At 42.3% G+C, this 6,492-nt stretch overlaps 2 pseudogenes; one reads left to right on the top strand and one right to left on the bottom strand.

Moving 5' to 3' along the window:
- Positions 1–1,091: 1,091 nt before the first annotated feature.
- LOC110287362 lies at positions 1,092–1,491 on the bottom strand (annotated as a pseudogene).
- A 21-nt stretch (positions 1,492–1,512) lies between these two features.
- LOC110286423 lies at positions 1,513–6,079 on the top strand (annotated as a pseudogene).
- The last annotated feature ends 413 nt before the right edge of the window (positions 6,080–6,492 follow it).

The following is a 6,492-nucleotide window of genomic DNA, read 5'->3' as shown; positions in this document are numbered from 1 at the left end:
TTCTGAGAAACCACAAAGTTTTCACTGGAATTCTTTTTGGTGTTCCCACACACACACCAAGGGTGGGGTGGTGGAGATAATGAGAGTGTTTGAAACAAAGGTCTTCTGTAGCTCAGGCTGACCTTGAGCTCACAATGTAACCATGAATAACCTTAATCAAATTCCTAACCCGAAGGCTGGGATTACAAGATGTGCCACCACACCCACCTGAATCAATTTTAGATGTCAGCATCCCAAGATAATCCCCATATTATTTGTTTTCTTGCCTGGCCAATTCTCCCTTGAGATATTACAAAATAGACTATGGGAGAGGTAGAGAAAATATATGGAATAAAATACTATATATTTCAAAAGAATATTGAGCCACATGTGCTTTCTATTAACTGTTACTATTGTGATAAAGAAGAGCATGAAATGTGTTTCTTATCCAGTCACCCACTATTTAAAACAGCAAGTCTAAGGGCATGAATTTCTGGATGACATTTTCTCTAAGAAAGCCTTAAATTTGGGAAGAGTCTCACCAAGATCATCTAGGAGGTATTAATGCCCATCTTCCTCCCAGCACAGAATAGCAGCTCCCTTTGGCTTAGTGACTTACTTAGAAACATGCAACTGTGCAGTTTCCCTACTCTTTCTCTATATTGTCTGTTCTTCTCTTCAAAGATACAGTGTTTCCACGTGTGTCCAGGGCATATGTCAGGAGGCAAATTGCTTTGGCACCTGACTCCTGGGAAGTACAAATGTAAATAAGCCCACCTTGCTTCTCTGTAACTGTGAAGTGTCACAAACCTAAACTCCTCTAGAAAGTATACAAGTAGCAGAGCCCCAAAGTCTGAAGGTGATTGCTGAAACAACTGCCCATTCTCTTCAATAGGTTAGACCCTGGGGTCTGTTTCCATCCACAGCACCACATAAGCAAGCCATTCTTGGGAAAAATCTCTGGTGTAGCAGATATAAATCACATTCTACCCACTCAGGTGTATAATAATAACAGCTAGCAATTAAATAGCATTTCCTGTATGCTTTATATGAATCCACTGAATCATAAGCATCATTCTTTCTTTTTTTTTCTGAGCCAAAATTGTATTCATTCATCTCTCCCATTTGAAGTACTCCTCAATGGCATCCTTGGCCTGAGATTCTTTGCCACAGTCCTTAACCACCACACAACTGCAACCAACCACTTTCCATGGCTTGCCCTCTCCATCGATTTTTACAGAGACCTACCCTTCCCCCAAATTTCTTGTTGTCATCAATCTTAATTAGGTCGATTTGGTGCTCAGCACAAAGTGTCTCCACCAGCATGACGTACATGTGCTCATAACAGTTGGATGGAAGCACACAGAGATGGGCTTGGTGCTTGTCTTGGGCTTTGGCAGCTTTGCGTATGCCACGTGCTAGGTCATCGTGGATGATGGCAGTCTTCAGTACCTCTTGTAGAGCAGTGTTGACAGCCATTACACCTCCAGCAGCTACACCTTCCTCAGCCATAGCGGTGTATTATGAGTCTCAATGAATCTTGAATGCACCCGAGCTTCTGTCTTTGCGCAACTCGCAACTCGGTGGCGACAGAAAAGTATAAGCATCATTCTTTTTTTTTTTTTTTTTTTTGGTTTTTNAAGACAGGGTTTCTCTGTATAGCCCTGGCTGTCCTGGAACTCACTTTGTAAACCAGGCTGGCCTCGAACTCAGAAATCCACCTGCCTCTGCCTCCCTAGTGCTGGGATTAAAGGTATGCGCCACAAACGCCCGGCTAAGCATCATTCTTAACATCATTGTTCACATTTGTAAACCACAGCACAAAGATGCCTTGCCCAAAAGCAAATAAGTAGCAAAGCTAGATTTTTGAACCTGTGCTTTTAGATATTTTGTTGCTTTTGAGGGGAGCAACAGGTGAGACAGTCTCATGTGGTCCAGACTGGTCTTGAAGTCACTATGTGGTTGAGGATAGTCTTGAACTCCTAATCGCCCTGATTCTACCTCCTAAGTGCTGGTACTACAGACATGGGCCATCACACTCCAACTCTACTGCATCTTTCTATATTGTCTAGCATTCCCAATTTGTGTCCTAACATGCTTCCCTGTTCACAGGGGCAAGAAAAGAACCTCTTCGGGCGGTGGTGGCACATGCCTTTAATCCCAGCACTTGGGAGGCAGAGGCAGGCGGATTTCTGAGTTTGAGGCCAGCCTGGTCTACACATAAGAACAAAGGTATTACTTTCTTGCTATGAAGCCATACAGCTTAGCACTCAGCAATCTATTACCTATTCCCACAGTTTCTTTATGCTGTCAAACACTGTGTTACACTAGTGCTTGCCACTGATGTGGTAACTTTTTAAAGACTGACTACAATAGCTCTTGTTCTCCCAGGTTTTGCTTCCTACCCTGAGATGGTGCCAGAAAGCAGGATACAGACCCCTTCTACATGTCACCCAAGGATATCCCTATCCACATTGCATTATCCCCAGCCTTAAAGGACAAGAAGTGCCAAAATACTTTGTATATATAAAAGGGATAATTTACTTTGTATAAATGCAAAATAAATTGAATCACTATAACTAAGAAACACTTGCATTCCCATGTTTAGTATGGCACTACTCACAACAGCCAAGATATGGAATCAGTCTGTGTCAATCAGTGAATGAGTTGTTCATTGTGTTGCCCAGTTTTTTATGTCAACTTGACACAAGCTAGAGTCATCTAGGGAAAAGGCAGTTCTGAATGACCTGTAGGCAAGCTTCTGAGACATTTTCTTTTTTTTTATTAGGTATTTTCCTCATTTACATTTCCAATGCTATCCCAAAAGTCCCCCATACCCTCCCCCCCCCACTCCCCTACCCACCCACTCCCACTTTTTGGCCCTGGCGTTCCCCTGTACTGGGGCATATAAAGTTTGCAAGTCCAATGGGCCTCTCTTTCCACTGATGGCCGACTAGGCCATCTTTTGATACATATGCAGCTAGAGTCAAGAGCTCCGGGTACTGGTTAGTTCATTATGTTGTTCCACCTATAGGGTTGCAGATCCCTTTAGCTCCTTGGGTACTTTCTCTAGCTCCTCCATTGGGGTCCCTGTGATCCATCCAATAGCTGACTGTGAGCATCCACTTATGTGTTTGCTAGGCCCTGGCGTAGTCTCACAAGAGACAGCTATATCTGGGTCCTTTCAGCAAAATCTTGCTAGTGTATGCAATGGTGTCAGCGTTTGGAGGCTGATTATGGGATGGATCCCTGGATATGGCAGTCTCTAGATGGTCCATCCTTTTGCTGAGACATTTTCTTGATAAATGATTATTGTGGGAGGGCCCAACTTATCGTGGGCTGAGACATCACTGGGATGATAGTCCTAGGTTGCTTAGGAAAGTAGGCTGAGCCGGATGGTGGTGCTGCATGCCTTTAATCCCAGCACTTGGGAGGCAGAAGCAGGCGGATTTCTGAGTTTGAGGCCAACCTGGTCTACAAAGTGAGTTTCAGGACAGCCAGGGTTATACAGAGAAACCCTGTCTCAAATGAAAAAAAAACAAAAAACAAAGAAAGAAAGAAAGAAAGAAAGAAAGAAAGAAAGAAAGAAAGAAAGGAGAAGAGAAGAGAAGAGAAGAGAAGAGAAGAGAAGAGAAGAGAAGAGAAGAGAAGAAAAGAAAAGAAAAGAAAAGAAAAGAAAAGAAAAGAAAAGAAAAGAAAAGAAAAGAAAAGAAAAGAAAAAAGAAGAAAGGAAGTAGGCTGAGCAAACCATAAAGAACAAGCCAGTAAACAGCACTGGTCTGCTTAGCTCCTGTCTGCATGTTCCTTCCTTGAGTTCTTGCCCTGACTTCTGTTCAAGAATGGAAAGTGACCTGAGAATTGTAAGATGAAACAAAATTTTTCCTCCCCCCTCCCAAGTTGCTTTTGGTAATGATGTTTTATCACAGCAATGGGAACCCTAACTAAGACAGTAAAGTCAATGCAGGACATAAATACCATGAATGTTATCAAACCATAGAGAGATGGAAATCCAAGGTGGAGAGTTGTAGATCAATAGTACGATGCCTAAACCCCTGAGTTTGCTACCTACTGCTACTGCAAAAATAAAATAATTGAAATAAAAATAAAGGCAATCCCAGGGTTGAGGATGTAGCTGAGGGCTAAAGTACTTCTCTAGAGGGGTAAAAGAAGCTCCAAGTTCTATCCCCAGCGTAGGAAAAGAAAGAAATATCATTTATGAGCAATGAGGTAGAATCTGGAAAACATAACATTACATGACATAAGCCAAACTCATAAAGACATGATATCGCTTATGTGTGAAACCTAAGAAGTAAAGTCAGAGTTGGCTCTGCAGGTAAAGGTGCTTGCCTCCTAACCTGTAGTAGATCCTCAGCATTCACACAGAAGTAGAAAAGGCTCCACAAATTTGTCCTCTGACCTCCATCCACACGAATACTATGGCACAATTATTTTTAAATAAATAAAGTCAAAGAAACTGGACACATTGATATATACCTATAATCCTAGCACTGAGACAGAGGTAGGAGAATCACTGAAGGTTTATGGCCTGGCCAGCCTGGTCTACAACGCAAGTTCCGGATCAGTCAGTGCTACATAGCAAGACATTGTCTCAAAACCAACCAAAAAAAAAAAAAAAAAAAAAAAAAAAAAAGGTGTGGTAGCCCATAGCTTTAATCCCAGCACTTCAGAGCCAGAGGCAGATGGAGATCTATGAGTTGGTCTACAGAAGCAGTTCCAGAACAGCCGAGGTTACCGAGAGAGAAAAAGCCTGTCTCAAAAACAAAAAACAACAAAAGAAAAAAAAACTAATTAAAAAAAAAAAACCTTTCAGGCAATGCTGGCCCTTGTCTTTAATCCCAGTACTCAGGAAGGCAGGAGTCTAGCCTGATCTACAGAATAAGTTTCAGGACAGCCAGGGCTACACAGAGAAACTTGAAAAACCAAAACCAAACAAACAAAAAATAAAAACGAACGAACAAACAAAAACACCACAACTATAAAAACTAGGGTCAAGGTGCTGGAAAGATGACTCAGTGGTTAAGAGTACTGACTGCTCCTCTAGAGGACCCAGGTTCAGTTCCCAGCACCCACAAGGCAGCTTCCACCAGCCTGTAACTCCAGTTCCAGGGGATCTGGCACCCTCACACAGACATACATGCAGCCAAAGCACTGATGCACATAAAATAAAAATAAATAAATCATTAATTTAAAAAAAAAAAGAGGGATGTGTGCCGCCGCCAGAGCTGCGGACGGTTTGCCCGAGCCCGTTAGCGCCACCGGCCCAGAGTCCCGCCGCCACCAAGTCCCGATACCTGCGCCCCCCCTAACACGTCTCTGTTCGTCTCTGTTCGTCAGGAACGTGGCAGACGACACCAGGTCTGAAGATTTACGTCGGGAATTTGGTCGTTATGGTCCAATAGTAGATGCCTATGTCCCACTTGATTTCTACACTCGGCGCCCAAGAGGATTTGCGTATGTTCAATTTGAGGATGTTCGTGATGCTGAAGACGCTTTACATAATTTGGACAGAAAATGGATTTGTGGGCGTCAGATTGAAATCCAGTTCGCACAGGGGGATCGGAAGACACCAAATCAAATGAATGCCAAGGAAGGGAGGAATATATACAGCTCTTCACGCTATGACGATTATGACCGGTATAGACGCTCTCGAAGCTGGAGTTATGAAAGGAGAAGATCGTGGAGTCGCTCCTTTGATTATAGCTATAGGAGATCTTACAGTCCTAGAAACAGTAGACCGACTGGAAGACCACAGCGTAGCCGAAGCCATTCCGACAATGATAGATTCAAACACCGAAATCGATCTTTTTCAAGATCTAAATCCAATTCAAGATCACGGTCCAAGTCCCAGCCCAAGAAAGAAATGAAGGCTAAATCACGGTCTAGGTCTGCATCTCACACCAAAACTAGAGGCACCTCTAAAACAGATTCCAAAACACATTATAAGTCTGGCTCAAGATATGAAAAGGAATCAAGGAAAAAAGAACCACCTAGATCCAAATCTCAGTCAAGATGGCAGTCGAGGTCTAGGTCAAAATCTAGATCAAGGTCTTGGACTAGTCCCAAGTCCAGTGGCCACTGATAGTATAAATTACGATACTTCTAGGCATGGATCATTCATTTACTCATAGTTTGGTATACTTAAATTATCAGGAATACAATGTTGCAATGATGCGTTTAAAAACAAACAAACTTAACTTGTTAGTTTTCCCTGTACTGGGCAATGGTTATAATTAAAATGATACGCTGTTGAGAAGCCAAAAAAAAAAAGAAAGAAAGAAAGAAAGAAAGAAAGAAAGAAAATTGGATTGGGCAGTGAGCAGGATGTAAAGTAAATGTAAAAAAAAAAAAGTGTTAAACTAAATTCAAAGTAAAGAAAGAAACTTATTTTCTGCTCCATAGAAATGGACACCAACTTGGGCTACATGGGAGTATGTCTTAAGGTGGGGGGGAGAGTCTATAGTTGTAAAGAATTGTGGATGATAGGTCAGGGAT

Source organism: Mus caroli, chromosome X (assembly GCF_900094665.2).
Source record: "Mus caroli chromosome X, CAROLI_EIJ_v1.1, whole genome shotgun sequence".
Classification (NCBI taxonomy): domain Eukaryota; kingdom Metazoa; phylum Chordata; class Mammalia; order Rodentia; family Muridae; genus Mus; species Mus caroli.
The sequence above is the reverse complement of the archived record's forward strand: the minus strand, read 5'-3'. Positions and strand labels throughout refer to the sequence as shown.